This window comes from Urocampus carinirostris, chromosome 1 (genome assembly GCF_059441175.1).
Source record: "Urocampus carinirostris isolate Australia breed hairy pipefish chromosome 1, RoL_Ucar_1.0, whole genome shotgun sequence".
NCBI classification, from domain to species: domain Eukaryota; kingdom Metazoa; phylum Chordata; class Actinopteri; order Syngnathiformes; family Syngnathidae; genus Urocampus; species Urocampus carinirostris.
The window spans coordinates 5,009,355-5,028,128 of record NC_142349.1 but is presented as its reverse complement, the minus strand read 5'-3'; the positions used below and the strand labels follow the sequence as shown (position 1 = coordinate 5,028,128).

The window sequence follows — 18,774 nt, the reverse complement described above, 5'->3', positions numbered from 1 at the left end:
AAAATGGGAGAGTTGTCATCTGAATACTTGGACATCTGTTGTGGAGTACCACAGGGTTCTATCCTGGGACCAAAGTTATTCAATTAATGTATTAACGATAGTTTTAATGTTTCAAAACTATTAAAAATAGTAATATTTGCAGACGACACTAACATTTTCTATTCAAATGATAACTATATTGATTTGGTATTAATCGTGAACTGATTAACCTAAAAGTATGGATGGATATAAATAAATTATCTTTAATTTCAAATAAAACCAAAGTGATATTCTTTGGTAATCGTAAGGCAAATCAAGATTTAGAAGTAAAAATGGATGGTGTTGCAATAGACATTGTATCAGAAATTAGGATTTTAGGGGTCATACTAGACAATAAAATAAGTTGGAAAACACACATCAGACACATACAAACTAAGGTATCTAAAAGCATTTCAATAATTAATAAAGCCAAATTTCTTTTTAATTGTAATGCAATGTATTTATTATATTGTTCTCTAGTTCTGCCATATTTAACATATTGTGCAGAAGTCTGGGGCAATAATTACAAAAGTTCACTACAGCCCCTTTTTATCAAAAACGTGCAATAAGAACCATACACAGGGTAGGATATCGGGATCATACCAATATTTTATTCATGCAAACCAAATTGTTAAAATTTGATGATTTAATAAAAATGTTCACTTCACAACTGTTATTTAAGGTCAACAAAAACATAGTGCCAGAAAACATACAAAAATGATTCACTCGGAAAGAGGAAAATTATAACTAGAGGGGCTGTAGTGAATTCAAAATCCCAAAGGTGAGAACAACCAGGAAAAGTATGTGTGTGTCTGTGTGGAGTCAAACTTTGGAGTAATTTACAAGATGAGATCAAACAATGTCCATCTATCCATTTGTTCAAATTTAAATACAAAAAAGCATGACAGGCGAAATACAGAGATGAAGAAAATGGTATATGGAGGGATTGGAAAAACTGCGTTTAAAACTATGGTTAACTTGTTGTTTTTGTTGCTATTATTATATCAGAACTGTTATTATAAATATTATGTCCATGAAACAGATTCGGACAAACGTTCACTGGTAATGAAGTTTTAGGACAGATCATGGTGATTTCACGAGTTTCTACTTGATAAGAGTGTCTTTGGGAGTTTGATGTCAAAACGAAGGTGAAGTTCAATTTGGCCACTTAGTAAATGGTCCCAATGAGATTATGATAACAAGAAAGACTATAGTTGAATAAACTCCAGGGGTCAGGGAAAACAAGAAAGCAAGGGTGAACTTTGTCAAGAATACAACAGAGATAGTATTGCCAAAAAAGCTTATCATGAGCTAGCCAGGAGTTGAACCTAGAATCTTCTAATCCGTAGTCAAACGGGTTATCCATTGCGCCACTAGCCCTGGGTGATGGAATAATGTCAGTATATTTATTTAAAAATAACATTACTGTACATAGCACAAGGAAAGAGTCACCTAAAACCCAGTAACCTTTGGTTGACTGTGTTAGAAAGAAGGTAATGTAGTGCCCTCTAAGCTCCGAGGAGATAACCCGGAGGAGAAAGTATTAACTTTTAATCAATATTCAGATACTTGGAATTGAAATGGTTGCTACGACCGCCACACAGAGCATACACCTTTGAAGTTGGTAATTCTATTTCCAGAGTACATCACTGCCAAAACTACAATAACAAAAAAGACACTTGCTATGACCTGGAGTCAAACCAGGGTTGCTGCACCCACAACGCAGAGTACTGACCACTACACGATCATAGCCAGGGTCTTCTGCAGAGATCTTTCAACACACATTCACCTTTTTCTTGTTTATGCTAGGCACGGACATCCAGATAGGACAAAGCGAATGAGATGCTCATTCATGGACGACTGTTAAACATGAGCAGTTATATGAGATGTTCAAATATTTGTCCAGAAGTTCTCCGAACATCGGAGTCCATGAAACAGATTCGGACAGAAGTTCACTGGTAATGCAGTTTTAGGACAAATCATGGTGATTTCACGAGTTTCTACTTGATAAGAGTGTCTTTGGGAGTTTGATGTCAAAACGAAAGTGAAGATCAATTTGGCCACTTAATAAATGGTCCCAATGAGATTATGATAACAAGAAAGACTATAGTTGAATAAACTCCAGGGGTCAGGGAAAACAAGAAAGCAAGGGTGAACTTTGTCAAGAATGCAACAGAGATAGTATTGCCAAAAAGCTTATCATGAGCTAGCCAGGAGTTGAACCTAGAATCTTCTAATCCGTAGTCAAACGGGTTATCCATTGCGCCACAAGCCCTGGGTGATAGAATAATGTCAGTATATTTATTTAAAAATAACATTACTGTACATAGCACAAGGAAAGAGTCACCTAAAACCCAGTAACCTTTGGTTGACAGTGTTATAAAGAAGGTAATGTAGTGTCCTCTAAGCTCCGAGGAGATAACACGGAGGAGAAAGTATTAAATTTTAATCAATACTCAGATACTTTACCAAATGAGCTAGAAACTGTGTGTAACCACACGCAATTAGTAAAATATTTTCCCCAAATCATCACTGTCAAATCCTATACGTGATAGGCAAACCATACAAAGATAAGATCAACCTACTATGACTTGGAATTGAAATAATTGCTATGACCAGCACGCAGAGCATACACCTTTGAAGTTGGTAATTCTATTTTCAGAGTACATCACTGCCAAAACTACAATAACAAAAAGGACAACTGCTATGACCTGGAGTCGAACCAGGGTTGCTGCACCCACAACGCAGAGTACTGACCACTATACGATCATAGCCAGTGTCTTCAGCAGAGATCTTTCAACACACATTCACCTTTTTCTTGTTTATGCTAGGCACAAACATCCAGATAGGACAAAGCGAGAGATCAACCTACTATGACTTGGAGTTGAAAAAAATTGCTACAACCAACACACAGAGTACTCACCTGTAAAGTTAGCAATCTTGATTCCGAAGAAAATCACTGTCAAAACCACAATAGTGAAAAAAACAAAAACAAAACACTGATACGACCTGGAGTCGAATCAGGGTGCGCCTTATAATCCGGTGTGCTGGTATGGAAAAATACGTGCTAGAAACCTAATGAAGTTCTTTCTTTGTTTTGTTTTATGTCCACTCTTCTCTAGTGTTTCTGAATTGATCTCCGGCCTAGTTTTTCTTTGGCTTGCAGCCAACCTAACAATCAGTTAATTAACCATCTCGGCCTCGATCATTTTGGAGGCTCTCCGAGGAGCCCCGGAGAGGTCATCCTTCTCCCAAGTTCCAAATTTACAACTTCATTAAGTGGACCGGCAATAGAAACAAATCTTAAATAGCATCGGCAGACTACAGAAGCTGTGCGCATCTGTTTGCACATGTGTTTGTGTGAGTGCATTTTGCCTAGAGAGTCGGTGACTCAATAGCTGCCTGATGAAAACAAATCTGTGTTGTTATTTTTTTCTTGTGAGCGGGCAACTGGTTTGGTGTAATAATGAGGCGTTCTTACTTGCCATCAGAGATGCAATCAAGGTCCGACCCTCCTTGAAAAGTAGGGTTGGAAGGCAAAAAGCAAGGTATAATTTAAGCATGTTTGTGTGGCTGCGTGCTGGCGCAATCATTCGGCAATATCACTTTCTTTGTCCTTGCAGACAAACAGGCCTAATTGGTTATTACTCAGTCTACAGTTGGTGATTGGCCATTCTGCCATTTTCTGATTGGTCTCCATCTTCAATTGCCACAAGTGGGAAGAAAATAGCTTGTTCACGTTTCAGCACAGTTTGAAGTTTAGGAGGTACAAGGCTTAATCATAATCATAGGGTCAAAGCAAGGGAATAGAATAATATACAAAAATAATTAACAAAACTGAATATATATTCACAGATTTACTTAAAAAGTATAAAGATAAGTTAAAGGCACTGTATGTAATATTTGACCACTAAATGTTGTTGTATTGTGTAACAAGCGCCACTCAGCACAAGGGAGAATACAGACTATGGAATTCAAATGCCCAAACCTTTTTTTCTCATTTTATAGCCAAGCCTTTTGTAATTAAAAAAAAGGGGGGCGGGGGGAAGGAAAAGCATTGAAGAAAAGTGACACGTAATCTTAAAAAATGGGTAGAATTGAAATTGTCATGAGGGGACCGGACCAGAACGAAGGCAGGAAGGAAAAACTCAATTGCGTTGACGATCAAAACTTTTATTTAGCAAAATAAAAGTCGTCGAAAACTCAGGGACAAGACAGAACAAACAAGCTTTAACTAAAAACGTGCAGACACAGGTTTCTTCCGACTTAAACAAAACAGGATGGGAGATGCAGACAGAAAATGCAATGAGAAAATGCAATGAGAAAATGCAATGAGAAAATGCAATGAGCCAGCACCCGCAAAACCCACAACCCACCCTTAAGTAGCACATACGCAAATTAGCTGATCTACTGCAGCCGTGCCCAGGGGGCGGGGCCAGCCGGTCGCCACGGCGACCATGCTGGACACGACAGAAATTGCAAGAAAAACAGGAAAAAAGAAAGAAATACCTAGAAGAAAAAATGAGGAAAACGTTTCAAAAAAAAAGAAAAAAAAGAAGGTAAAATTAGAATAAGAAAGACAATTGAAAAAAACAGCAAAGTATAAAGTGAAAAGAAATTAGGGAAAAAAAGTAGCAAGAAAAACAATGAAATAAGGAAAAACATTAAAAACGAAAAAAGTGTGAAAAGTAAAACCAAAAAATAAAATAAATGAAAAAGAAGAACAAAAAATGAAATGAAACAAAAATGTAGAAAAAAATGAAAAGAGCAAAAAAGAAGAAGAAAAGGTGAAAAACCGAAAAAGAATGAAAAGAGAAAATAAATATGTCTCACGCTGCGAGCATTTTTAAAGATACTTGTCAGTATGTCAGTAAATGTCCTTGGACTTTTTTTTTTAATCAATATGGTTGTTTTAATGAATTGTTTAGTGTTTTTTTACCACTAAGAGGAAATACATATTTCACAGTGTCCCGTTAAGAAACCCCTCAAATCTGTAGGTATGGTAAGACCAAAAGAAGAGACAAGGCTCTTTTGAGATAGGATAAATGTTTGTTGGTTCCACTTGAATTCCATCCCTCGAGTTTAGCCTTCAGTTTAGTATAATCCTGAAAGTAAAAAAAAACTTGAGGAAACATTTATTTTTACTTGAACGTTCACATGTTTAAGTCCAGCCGAATTGCCCACATATACACTCGGTGATGACCATAGAAGTCTATTGAATATAGCATCTGATCTGAGTAAATCCATCCATTGAGTGTGCATTCAAGAAGTAGGCGGGATGTTAATTCTGAACTGAACAATTTTGCAAAGTAATTGAATGACTGAATCTATTGCAAGGCTTTCTTTTCAACCAGCAAGATCGCTGGTCATCTATTCATCTGTCCTCCCAAGCTGACTTCTTTTGCCCTTTAGCCCAGGACAGGGGCTCTCTCTGCAGGACAGTTGCCGGCTTTGTTCTCACATTATGCCTCGCATTCCCCAGACTTGCCCCAGTTCCTTCACATGCCTGCTCCGTGGGCAAGAAGGCCAGCATGTATCCATCCAGACAGCCAGTCCCACATCCATCCGTACATTCATTCAAAAAAAGACTGACGTCTTGTACCAGAGCAGTAGAACAAGGCCTCTCTCTGGGGGACAGTAGTCAACATTGTCCCCACTCTTCATGCCTCACATTCCCAAAACTGGCTTTGGATACCCCGCTGCAGGTTACTGAAGACCATAGGCCTTGATAGTATCGTTTTCATGGAAACAACCAAAGAATGCTTCAACAAAGTCTTAATCTGTTCTTATTCTTCTGCGGATGTTTCTTACTTGTCCAGTCTTTAGTGACAGCCTTTCTTGTTTTTGTAGTTTTTCTGACAAGGAAATCCAGATTGAAGGACTCCCCATTTATCCAACTGACAAACATTACCAGCACAATTTGGTAGGTTGGATGTCAAGACAAGAAAGTTTGTTCACGTTACTGTTATTTTAGCTGCCCTGCACTGGCTCCCTGTCAGTTTAAGATGCAGTTACAAGGTTGTATTGGTAACATACAACAATTTGCATGGACTTGGATGGAAATTAAAACGTGGTTCAACACTAAATAGGGCAGTATCATGATTAGCTTCCAGACATTTTCGTTTTATTCGTCTTCACATCTAATAGAGTGGAAAACCCTCCCTCACACTTGTAGGTAGTAACGATGAGACCATAGTATTCCTCAGCTCATACGGCGATTTTTTGGGAAAAGTTCCAAAAAGTTCTGACTTCTTCTCAATTTGTTGACGGATGGCTTCTGAATGGCAGAGTTCGATGAATTCTTCCTATCTGTTGTCATCATTCTAAAATATATAGATAGGGTGTGAGACAAAGCAAAACAGTAAAAACAAAGAGAGATTTTCCTCACAAAAATGTTTTATCATTACTCTGTCTCTGACATTGTGTCGCGGGCTCCCTGGAAAGATGTTTTTCACCCCCTGGGATTTCGTAGACCCCACTTTGGGAACCACTGATCGAGAACCTGCTGCATCGGTCGAGACTGAGTTGACGTAACAAGAGTATGGTTTTAGGTTGTGCGGTATCTCATGACTGCCTTTTGTTCTAATTTTTGTATGCTCGTACGTGCTGGGGCCACATTCATGACACATCCTCAGAGCATGAATTCAACAAAAAAGAGGAACAATACATGGTACAGGGCTGTGTTGACATGTACTCAAAACATTAAATAAAGATTAAAAAGTTAATATTTCGTCATATTTGCCCAAATATTTAAAGGTGCTATTGGTTCTTCCTTGATTTTCACTTTAACTTTATTAGCATTTCCACAGACAATGTAAACATTTTCAAATAATGCTGGTCTACCTGAGATCATCTGAGGAAAGTTTTGTACTAACTGATAATCTTATTGAATATTTTCTCAGACAACTATTAAGCTCTGATACCAGGAATAGGATATTTTGGTGCAACCGAGAATACCATAGTACGTACGACATTTTTTTTTTGGCATCCTTTTCATCCACATTTTCAGTTAAAACCCCTCAGATTGCAGAATCCAAATGATCTGAGTAGGTCCATGGATCACTGAAACTTGCAAACATTAGCCGTTTTAGTTGATTGTTCCACTCAAAATACAAATAGCTAATCCTACAGCAAGGGCTGTCCCGACCAACAGTACGATGCTATTCAGCGTCTTGAAGCATGGAGGCAAAGGCCATAATTAAAGATGGCGGCCTTGCCATCACACAATAGCTCTGCACAGAGAGGGCTATTAATGCACGTATTTTTCTCAGCAGGAGTGTGGGCAGTCTACCCTCTGTGAGCGTTTAATTGGCTTAACAGCTGGAAAGGAGGGGTTGGAAAGGGGGTACCCAAAGGAGAGAGGGGAACAAAGACATTGAAGGGAAATGCGACTTATCCGGATTTTAAAATTGTCGGGTCTGATGTTGATCTGACTGACTTTAAATTAACTGGAAATTAATAATTTGCACTAGGGCGGTATTGAGTGTGTTGCAGTTGGCACCACCAAAATCTGACAGGCAACAGCTTCTTGGCGAGTCGAATTTAACCTGCAGCATCATGGATGTTTTTGTTTTTCAGGAAAATATGATCAGTAAGAATAATAAGGAGACAATTTTATTTGTTCCAGTGGTTCTTAAAAAATCCTGTAAATGAAAATTGGAGCACGGCCTTAAGGCAAGGTGAAGTCATGGTATTTCTCCGGAGGTTTGGGCTAATGGAGATCCGCTGTTGGGTTGAAGGGCCCGAACTTGGGGGCAGGGTTGGGATTAAAAATGTAATCCATTGCATTATGCACGTTTGATATTGCAAGTTTAATAGAATGTAGATCACATGTGCTTTCCATTTTTAAAAGGTTTTTAGTTATCTAATCTTTTTCAAATCTGTCAGTGGAATCAGTCTATTTGCTCAGGTTCAGTTTCTGAAAGGAGCAAAAACTACCTCAATAAATAAATAAATTATTGAAACAACCACACACACAGCTTTTTGGTGGGTCAGAAATCAATCCCAGAAGTAATCTGCATTGCTTAGTTCTGGTAAAACTGCAGCAAATGTGTTGTACGCTACTATATTAGGTTACACACATTACTACACAAATCTACAATATTGGTGCTAACCTACTGTTGGCCAAAGAATAATCCAAAAACAATTTATAGTATCTGGCCAATTGTGTGACACATAGAGTTCAGTTTTATTGTACAAGACACACTTCCTGTGTTTCTTTGTGTTGAAAGCAATTGCCGCTGTGGCATCGGCACACTTCTAAGAGAGTTCATTTGAGAAGCAAATCATACTAGCTCTCTCATATTACATCATATTATCACACATACACAAGTATACTCTTGTAGACACAATCCTACTCATGCCGACGCTTGTTCATGCAAAGCCAAAAGCAACTCTGAATTCACAATATATATAGGACACAGTCTTAACAACAATTTATATTCAGGGCGTCACATGAACCATCCCCATTTTGGCTGTACATGGCGAAAAATCTTTTACATGGAGGCTCATTGAACAATGTATGTTCACTATTGAGAGGCTTTATGCTGAAAACCCACAGAACAAACACCCCAAAACACCAGCCAAGCACCCAAAGCAATTTGATTGGATGAACAATAGGATGGGCAAAGCTACGCACACAGTGCACAAACTGCCTTCTCTGTGCCCAGTGCTGTCTGGGCCAAATGCATCCCTCTCATTTGCAGTATTTTGTGACATTTCTACAAAAAAAATCTTGCTTGCACTTTGTTTTGAAAACTACAAAAATGACGGCCAAAATGAGACTCAACACACTTAAGTAACTGCAAGAGAGACACATTTGAAAGGGTATTTATGTTGATATGGGACACAGGCTCTGGCATTAATATATAATAAATGTTATCAAAGGATCAAATGTCACAGTGAAATAAAATGCACAGAAGAATTAGCTTTGTCTGGCAGGTGGTTTTGGCAGTTTTTTTGAATTGTGTCCGAAAATATTTGAAATGACTCTCTCAAAAAACAAAATCTAAATATTAAGCTTTCATGACTCTTTGGGTCAAAGAGGTTCCTGATTCTGCCATAAGGGTTGTTTCAATTTTTCAAACCAAGTGTAATGTTAACATCACCTCTCAGTTTTGTTTTGCTATGGGAACTTTTGATAACCATAGTGATGCTCACTGATCTGTGTTTATATTATGTACATTTCGTCATCAAACTGGAGTTGCTCCCAGTATAGTAGTATGTGTGTGAGAGTATAGAAGTATGTGTGTGACAGCACACCAGTGTGTGACACTATACTGTAGTAGTGTGTGCATGAAAGAATAGTAGTATGTGTAGGAGAGTGTATATTAGTGTGTGTATGAGAGTATAGTAGTATGTGTGAGAGTATACTGGTGTGTGTGAGAGTAGAGAAGTATGTGTTAGAGAGTATAGTTGTGTGAATGAAATTATAGTCACGTATATGAGAGAGTATAGTAGTGTTTGTGTGCGTGGGTCTGACTGTGTGTGTATGAGAGTATAGTTGTGTATTTGTGAGAGGATGACATTACACGTAAGAGCAAATATAATATACTTCTCTAACGTCCTCCGAGACACGTATTCTGCTAGTGGCTTAATGGACAAGCTGAAACCTGTTTTGTGAACTTTCTTTCTCATCCTGAAACTTCATCGACTACTTAACATTCCGTGTCAAGTACTGGTGGCCCAAATCTGTCAAAAATGCTATATGCTCTTTGGCCAGCTTGTGGGAAAACGATTCGCCGCAGAAGTCTTCAATTCCAATTTATAATTAATAGAATAACTATATTATACTATTTTGGGTTGCTGTATGTCAAACAGAATAGCAAAAGATTAAAAAGTGCTAGATGGAAATATGTTTGAATGTTTTTAGGAGAGAGAATGCATTGTCAACTCGTACACATCTTTCCCTTTCCTGTAACATGAAGCTGTCCTGCTATGCTAAGGTAAGGCCTACTAGTCACCTTGCTGATGCACAAACAAGAGAGGCTGTAGTGCTGCCATGATGAATGGTTGACACATGTGTGTGTTGACAAGTTTTTTTCCCCCCGTTTTCTTTCCTTTTTTTGCCATTACCACAGAGACCATAGAGAGAGCTTATTTCACACCTCATTTCCTTATAAAACCTTGAACAATGGCAAGAGAAATAAGGTAAAGAATGCATTAGTACACAAATCTGTACCCAAGATGAAAAACAGTCATACACACGACAAAAAATGTACAACATAAATGTAGGTATGTGCACTTTAACATGCGTGGTACTGAGGTATTTAGATGGTGTGGGCTTTGATGAACCGAAAAATGTCATCTGGTTGAATGCCCCTCCACATGCATTACTAGAGTAGATCACTCCTTGAATGGTATATCAAGGTATTTTTATCTTACTAAAGCAAAGGTGAAAATTGATTTTCTGTAATAAAATGGCCAGCGATGGGTGACTGTACTGTCTTCTTATTTCTATTATAAGCCAGATTTTTATCATCATACATCATAACATAATTATTTCATCCCCTCAACATCATTTGCAGTGATGAGTCCTGGCCTATGAACAGAAAGTAGGCATACTGTCCTACTTCATAATGGAGGCAGATTTGAAACCTATAGGTCACACATTTCCTCCATACTGGGCAGAATACATGCACACTCTTTCTACAAGGACTGCATAATGACTGGTTGCATTTACAGGCTATTGAGGGGATAGCGTTGTGCCTAGATGATAGAGTGTGATGATGAGATGGAGTGGAGGTGACAGAGGGTAAGATGATGTCTCAGGGCAATGGAAGTGAAAGGAGCAGCTGAGATGATGATGATAGTAATGAGAGTACAGCCATTTTAAGGCTGGATCAAGAAACCTAAAGCTCATTTTTTTTCCTTATACTTGATGACAATTTTCATGCTGATAACAATCAGTGAATACAAAGAGGGTCCAATCTTTTATAGATAAAAAGGATTGAGCAGATAGCTGCAACCCCCCAAAAACGCATGCTTATTTTTACCTAAATTGCTGAAATTGATACTCACATAAAATAACTTCATTCTACTTTGTGCTCACCTCTTCGATCAACAATGTCTGGATGGTGGCAGAGACAGTATGATCAAAACAAGCATGCTTCTTAAGGAGAGTGATATCTGAGGTGGTCATGGGTAACAGTAAATTGAGATCTGCAGGACGAAAAGGCAGGTGGATCACTATACAAAGCTTTGAAGCACAGAATTAGTGACAAACTCACAGCTGATGGGTCAAATGTAGCACCAGATCATTTTATGTGGCCCGCAAGTCAATGTTAATAGAAGCACAAGAGAAAGATTAAGCTGCATCGCATCAAACAATGACTTACATTTTTAAATATGTACACTTAATGTCGCCAAAGGCAGGCGAGACTCGCAAAGCCCCTAATGTAGCTGTATTTCCTGACTACAGATTTATCAACATCAAGGAAACCCTCCTAGATGTTGTTCAACTTAGGATAAAAGTCATGGACGTGCTGTTCCTATAAAGACTGTACGCTGCTATGCCAACAACAAGCCCTGGATCACGAGAGACATCAAGTGCCTTCTGAACCAAAAGAAGAGGGCCTTTAAAAATGGTGATCATCAGGAGCTAAAACGAGTACAGAAGGAGCTCAAAGTCCAGCTCCGGAAAGGGAAGGAGCAGTACAGGAGGAAGTTGGAGAAAAAGCTGCTGAACAACAACATGAAGGAGGTGTGGGAAGGGATGAAAACAATTACTGGCTGCAGCACCAAGCAGGGAGTGGCTGTGGATATAGATGTGGGGCGAGTCAACCAGTTGAACAACTTTTTCAACAGGTTTGACCACTCCGCCTCATCCTCACCCCTGAGTTGTGCAGCTGTCCTTCCCCCTCCCCCTCTGGACACTAGCATGGAAGACATCCCCCCACTAAAAATAACTTCAGCCCAGGTGTGTGGGGAGCTGAGAAGGCTACGAACCAGCAAGGCAGCTGGTCCGGATGGAATATCCCCCCGACTGCTGAAAGCCTGTGCGTCTGAGCTGGGAGACCCTCTACAGCGCATCTTCAACCTGAGCCTTGAACAGGGGAGGGTCCCTCAGCTGTGGAAAACATCCTGCATCATCCCAGTCCCAAAGAAATCAAGACCAGAGGAACTCAACGACTTCAGGCCAGTCGCCCTGACATCACATGTGATGAAGACCATGGAGCGGCTGCTGCTGCACCACCTGAGGCTACAGGTCCGTCACGCCATCGACCCACTGCAATTTGCTTACCAGGAGAAGGTGGGAGTGGAGGATGCTATATTATACATGTTACACCGATCCCTCTCTCACCTGGATAGGGCGAAGGGGGCTGAAACACCGGAACTATAAGGTCCATTTGTTTTCCCTAGTGATAGCTTTTCTCTTTGAAAATGATTGAAATGTGTTATTTTTTTCATGTCTAGTAAAAAAAGATCAAAAAACACACATGCGCTGTAAGTTGCTGCTTTGTAAAATAATGTTCATATAAAATCCCGTTGCAAGAAGCGCAAAATCCTATAAAATGTTTTGTCTTGTCCTGGGTACCAAATCCCCAGTTGATGTCCCCACAGGAAAGTCTAAGCTGCAGTTTGAGATTAAAGTCCTCGCTTTTCTGATTCAGAAAGTTCCGAGTGTCACACAGTTGTGGATTTGTGATTTGCCAGATTGGCGCTAGCGGGAATAGACAACCTCAAGGCCTCCCCGTCTTCGTCCTCCTCGCTGTCCGAGCCGCCCAGTTTTGGATGGAGGACGATTCGTCGTACGCCTCCGTTGTCCTTGGCGACGTCCTCGTCTGAAGAATGGGACGATCCGTCGTCGTGGAGATCTCGGTGGGGGTTGTAGTGGTTGACGATGTGGATGCCGTCGAAAGCGGAGGTTTTGGAGGAAACGCCGCGCTGTCCCTTTAAGCAGCTGATCTCCTGCTTGAGCTCTCGAATCTGATCTTTGAGGTCTCGGATGTATTGGTTGGAGTCGCTGTGGTTGAGTTGGCCCTGCACCTTCCCTTCTTCTTTCTGAATCTCCAACTCCGAGATCTGCTGCTGCAGCTCGGCCATGGCAGCCATGTTGTCGGCCTCCCGCAGCCTGACCGCCATCACTTCTTCTTTGCTCTTGCACTCCATTTCTGCTTGTCTCCGTTTGATTTCCTGCAACTGCGAGTGAAGATCTTTGTTCTGCGTGGTCAAGGTCTGAACGCGATCTTGGAGAGTTCGGGCTTCCTGTTCCGCTCGCCGCAAGTGATTGCCGTGAATCTGATTCTGGGTCTCCAGCTCCAGCATCCTCTGACGACTTTCCCGCATTTCTGCCTGCGCTTCGGCTTCTCGTAGCCGCACGCTCATCAGCTCGTCCTGAAGTTCGTTCAGCGTGTTCTTCTTGGGACTCTCTCGCCACCGCCCAGCTGTTCGAGCCAGGTGGCGCTGCCAGTGGTCTTCCAGGTCTCGGACTTGCTGCCGTAGCTCCTTAAGACCACCCAGGGCCTCGGCCTCTCTGACCGTCATGGCCATGAGCTCCTCCTGCAGTCGTGCCACGTTGGTGTCGTCCGGCAGCGACGTGTTGCGCTTCTCCATGTCTAGGATTTTGTCCTGCATCTCCTTGAGCGCACACTGGGACTCAGCCTCCTTCAACCGGGCCTGCACCAACTCTCGCTCCAACTGCAGCACAGCCTCCTCCGAGCAGCGCAGCGCCCCCTTCGCTTGCGGCTGCTGAAGCTGCCTGATGGTGTTGTTGGCCTGCTCCAGCTGAGCAGCGGCCTCCTCGCTTTGCTGTTTGACCGTGGCCAACTCCCGCTTGACCAAGTAGTTCTCTTCTGCCTCCTGAGCACGTGTCACTTGTCCCTGGATCAATCTATCAGCCAAAGAAGCACTTTCCTTTTCAAGGGTGTCGATCCTCTGCTTCAACAGTCGGTTCTCGGTTCTCAGCCTTTTGATTTCCACTTGTTCTTCCATCTCTTTGGTTTTAATGGTCGTGTATTCCTTCTCCAACTTTTTCATCTTCTTGGCATTATACTTGAATTGATAGGCCGCCTGGATGACCTTGTCGGGGCCGGTGTCCAGCTGGTGCGGTATGACCTTTTGAAAGTGCTGTAACATTCCCTCCATGTCCAGCTGAATGAGTTCTGCCTGGTTCATCTGCAAGATGGCCAGGCCCACTCGGAACACGATCTCCAAGCCCTCACACATAAAAATGTCGAAGATCCGGGTAGCGACGGGAAGTGGAAATGAGGTCAGGAAGATGGTGAGGAACCAAGAAGAGGCATACATTGATGTATGAAAGCTCTGAGCTTGGAAGTGCACCTGAAGGTCGGGGAGCTCTTCCTGGATCATGGACTCAAACTGGTACATGCAGAGGCCCAACTCCGCCATGCTGGGCTTGAAGAGCTCCCTCAACCTGTAATCCTGCATCAGCTTGACAAAGACACAAAAGGCCTCCTCTTCTGGCATCTGCATGAGCAGCAGCCCGACAATGAAGGCGCTGCCTTGACAATAACCCACTTCACGGTCCACAAGGGAGTAAGCCTTCATGACATTGAAAAGCACCTCCTGGCCCAGGCTGTCCTTCTCCCTGAAGAAATCATGCTCGGGATACGTCCGGGCGATGTCGCGACGGATCAGTTTCTCGCAAGGCGACGTCATCTTCAGGAGATCCGAGTACTGGTCCTTGATGGCCATGTTCTGGGCATTGCAAAGCAGCTGCCAAACGATGGCCCGGAAGTGGTGCGGAATTCCTCTTCTGACAAGATCCTTTAACTGCTTCTCCTTCTTTTTCCGCACATCCTCCCATTCATTGACTATACGCCCCCACAGGATCCACGAATCCTCCTCAAGATGCGAGAGGTTGGATGAAGCTGAGGAGCTGGACACCAGCGAGGAGCCGCTGTTCCTCCGCGAGCCATTCATCGAACGGAGGGATTTGCTGTCCGTCTCCAGGAGCCTGTTCTGCTCCTCTAGCTTGGCCAGCAATTCCACTTCATCGGGGCTGAGAGGCGACGGTGATGGCGAAGGTAGCGACAGCGAAGATGCGGAAGTCTGCAGGGACGTAGGCGGGGCCACTTGGCTAGCCATCTGACTGACCGACTTCTTCACCCATGAGAGAGTAGAACTCAGCCTACCAGGAACCTTGTCTGTCGCCACCTTGAAGCGAATTAACAAACTTCCTCGCTCGGCTCACTCCCCGTGCGTTTAGCTATTGTCAGCTGCATTCTTGCGGGGTATAAAACAAGAAAAGTTGTTTGTTTTTCCCCTCGCGTTACTTTCCCGAATGGACGCGCTAAGGCTTCTTGCTGTCGGGTGTCTTCTTACATTCTACTGAGTAGGAAATTGACAGAGATGGGAGTTAGCTCACACCTTGTAGAATGGATTACTGACTACCTGACAGGCAGACCGCAGTATGTGAAACAGGGGGGCTGTACATCGGACACCGTGGTTAGCAGCACAGGATCTCCGCAGGGGACCGTTCTCTCTCCGTTCCTATTCATTCTATATACATCGGACTTTAAGTACAACTCTGAGTCCTGCCATGTGCAAAAGTTTGCCGATGACACTGCGATCGTGGGATGTATCAGAAACGGGCAGGAGGAGGAGTACAGGAAATTGATTCAGGACTTTGTCCGATGGAGCGACGCAAACCACCTGCACCTAAACACCACCAAGACCAGAGAGATGGTGGTGGACTTCAGGAGAACCAGAACTCACCCGGTTCCTGTAACCATCAAGGGAGAATGTGTAGAATTTGTCCAGACCTACAAATACCTGGGTGTGCAGCTGGACAACAAACTGGACTGGACTGCCAACACAGAAGCTCTATGTAGGAAAGGGCAAAGCCGACTTTACTTCCTCAGAAGGCTGGCCTCCTTCAACATCTGCAAAAAGCTCCTGAAAATATTCTATGAGACAGTAGTGGCAAGCGCCCTCTTCTATGCGGCAGCGTGTTGGGGAGGCAGCGTCAAGAAGAAGGATGCCTCTCGTCTCAATAAACTGGCTAGGAAAGCGAGCTCTGTTGTGGGCAAAGAGCTGGACAGCCTAACAACAGCAGCTGAGAGACAGGCACTGAAAAAGCTGAGGTCAATCATGGACAATCCATCGCATCCGCTTCACAGCATTATCTCCGGACAGAAGAGCAGTTTCAGTGACAGACTGCTGTCACTGTCTTGTACTACGGACAGACTGAAGAGATCTTTTCTTCCTCATGCCATGAGGCTCTTTAACTCCACCCGGCAGAGTAAAGGCCCACATTAAACCACACCACCTACATTGGATCTTACTGCATTATGTGTTCTGTGTAGCACTTTTTAGTTAATCTATATAACATGCTAAAGTGGGCATTTGCACGTCACACTGGGTATTTGTATATTGTTTTCTTTTGGCTTTATTATTGTATTGTTCTCAGCTCAGGGATGCTGCTGGAAATGTGAATTTCCCTTAGGGGATGAATAAAGTATCTATCTATCTATCTATCTATCTATCTTTAGGGCAATACAAAAAATACACAATTGAAAAATGTAGCACCTGTGTGGTTTGAGAGGTTTAAAGAAAGCTTTAGGTCATTCATATAATATGTATAAAATTTAACAGCGAAGTTCACATATTCAGCTAAATATTTTCATTAAAAACATATAATAAGCAGAAAGACGTTAAAATAAGTAAATCAATCATTTAAATTAGTGTTTTGTATGCAATTTTTGTCAGTTTCCAGTCTGCATTAGCTTCCCTGAGTTAAATAAACAGTTGTGGAAATTAATTTAATTGTCATTTTTCCTTTTTCTTTTTTAACAAATGCAAAGATAAACAATGTAAAAGTTATCCATCCATCTAATCTAATTGAATGATAAAAATATTGTAGAAAAAAAGCACTCATTAATTGTTTTATAAACAAATCATACACGCATGAATCAAAATTTAATTGTGAGCCTCCAAAATGACCCCCAGCCCTTTACCTTTGGCACACTTTTAATACCATTTACTAGTTCGGCCCGTGAAAATGTTTTTTTTTTTTCACCATGTGTCCCCCGTGTTAAAATAAGTTTGACACTGGTGGATTGGATTAATTTGAATTCTAAATAACAGTTTTCAATTCAGATTTCAAAAAGAAAAATTCTCTCTAATCAACCACTGGTTTAAGTCCAGCTGTTATTGGATTCTCTCATCAGTGTCAAAAAAATACTTCGGGGTGCAATATTGGTCCTGTATTGAAGTGAAAAAGCTGTATTGGGACACCCCTAAATCCATGTTTAATACTAAGGGTAATGAGAGTCTCTCAAAAATTTACCTTCGCAGTTTTCATCAACCAATAAGGGTACATGATTTCAGGTAGGGGAAGAGTATGAACGGATTTGTAAAAGAGAAGTGCATACCTGTCAACCTGTACGTTTTTGCCGTACAAAGTACGTTTATGCATTTTAAGACGTGTATGACGTACTGTCATGGTTGCCATGGCGGCCAATTGGTCCCCGCCGTGTGGTGCCAGGTTCTGTCACGGTTGCCACGGCGCCAAATTGGCCCCGCCCACTGACACCAGCTGAAACGCGTTGACAGATTGCTGCTGGACAACTTAAACGCGGTCTTGCGAGTTGCCTGGTGTCAGAGCGTCTGCGAAACTCCTGCTAGACTCTGTGTGATATGCCAAGTCCTGTGAATTTGCCTGTGTTTGATCCTGTTTTATTTTTTGGCCGATCTGTTTGATTTCAATCTACTTCCGGGACCATCGATCCCCGGATCGAGTGTGCGCGCATTCCTCTTCTCCCGAATAAATTGTGAGTAACGTTACACGATTGGGTTCTCACTCTTGTTTCCTGTCCTGGTTCGTGACACTTACAAGAAAATCTGTCTGGAAAAACGCAAATTTGTCAATTATGGGTACCATCCGGTATACACCGACTATCACGAAACGGCAAATCAATCAAGTCAAACGAATTTGCTGCGGTAGCCTCTATCTTGGTATCGTTTTTTTTTTGTTGCAAACGAAGCGAGCGGTTTGATGCTACTGTCCGCATGAGTCTGCCGCCTGGGGATTTCCCATCATGCATTATTCCCATCACACCTGAACAAAGCGAAAGCAGAGCAGTTCATATTCGGCAGCCGATCAGAAGCAGGACAGAACATACATGTGGTCTTAAAAAACATTGGATTTCATGTGGTAGTTGTGTAGTGAAAGGAAGTCCGTCTCTTTTTAGAGAACCGGCTTTTTCGGCTCAACTCATTAAAGAGGGTCGGCTCTCAAACGGCTCACTTGCTTTGATGCATTATATTACGAATTACCGTATTTTCCGCACTATATGGCGCACCATGTTATAAGGCGCACCTTCAATGAATGATATATTTTAAAACTTGTGCCATACATAAGACGCACCCCATTATAAGGCGCTAAAAGTGCATGCTGGTTTAAGATCAGGTAATTGTGCAATTTTGTAATTGTAATCCTGTGCAGTCCTTCGAGACATTTTTGGGATTAAGGGCTATTTACGGTAAATAAATGTGACGACTTGACTACAGTAGAGAATGTAGTTACTTTATGCAACCTCTAGATGTTGCCACGCTCAAGGGAATGTCAACAAAACATTCAAAAAGGTCTAACTTTATTAACAAACAAGCTTTCCACAACTCCATTCACTCCCAAAATAAATAAACAGCCGTTTTATTATTTTCTCTGAGGTAAAGCATTTTCGTGACACATCTTTAACATCTTTGAACAACATCGACATATCATTTTATTTTTTGTCCATTTAGTCAACACGCAAAGAAAAAAACGTCTGATACTGTTATTTTAAATGAAAC

The 18,774-nt window shown here is 41.8% G+C and overlaps 1 pseudogene; it reads right to left on the bottom strand.

The window, feature by feature from the left end:
* Positions 1-12,461: 12,461 nt before the first annotated feature.
* On the bottom strand, positions 12,462-15,292 carry LOC148373320 (ecotropic viral integration site 5 protein homolog pseudogene; annotated as a pseudogene).
* Between the last annotated feature and the right edge of the window lie 3,482 nt (positions 15,293-18,774).